Below are 722 nucleotides of genomic sequence, written 5' to 3' on the forward strand. Positions count from 1 at the left end.
AACATGTCTGTATTCAGAAACTCATCCTGCCAGATTCTTTTCTTTTAAATCTTCTTTTACTCCATCCATCTACCCTTTTTCTCCTGTCTTTGTCTTCCTTTCATGCTTATCTCTGAGTCTGTTTCTCACATATGTCCATGTTCATACCATATATTTTATCATTCATTCTTCTTGTTTGCCCTGATTCTCTTTTGGGTTAAGTCACAAATGCACATCCTTAGTCTTGGCACATCTAGGCTAACTGCTGCAATTTTTAAGTGATGATATGCCTCCATGATAATGTACAACAAATTTCCAAGAGGATCATAGAATCTAGGTCCTCATTTCTCATGAAAAAGCAGCAGGATATGTGCAAAGAATGGTTTAGGTCTTGGCTTTTGTAGTTTTGCAGATAGTATGCCTAGTCCTGGCTAGGGAAATGATATTCCCTGATTGGTATCTTGTTCCAAAGTCTGATAAAGCTGGTGGAACTCTAGGATAATGGGGCATTGATTCTAAGATTGACCAATGTAGATATAAAGGGTTTCCCAAATTGTGTTGATATTTGCTGAGTCATTGATGCTGACAGTGCATGTATGCATCCTCAGTCCACTGTGGTTTTGTTTCATTGATATTTTTTATGCAAAGATGGCTCTAGAACACTTACTCACCAAGGAATTAATTCCCTGAATGTCTAGAAAGGAATGTCCTTGTTTTTCATTACTATTATTACTGTTGATGTT

At 37.0% G+C, this 722-nt stretch overlaps 1 protein-coding gene across 1 annotated transcript in view; it reads left to right on the forward strand.

Moving 5' to 3' along the window:
* The window catches only part of LOC119594608 (puromycin-sensitive aminopeptidase-like), a gene marked incomplete in the record, with an annotated part of 34,909 nt that overhangs the window by 11,553 nt on the left and 22,634 nt on the right, over window positions 1–722 (forward strand).

This window comes from Penaeus monodon, chromosome 34 (genome assembly GCF_015228065.2).
Source record: "Penaeus monodon isolate SGIC_2016 chromosome 34, NSTDA_Pmon_1, whole genome shotgun sequence".
Lineage (NCBI taxonomy): Eukaryota > Metazoa > Arthropoda > Malacostraca > Decapoda > Penaeidae > Penaeus > Penaeus monodon.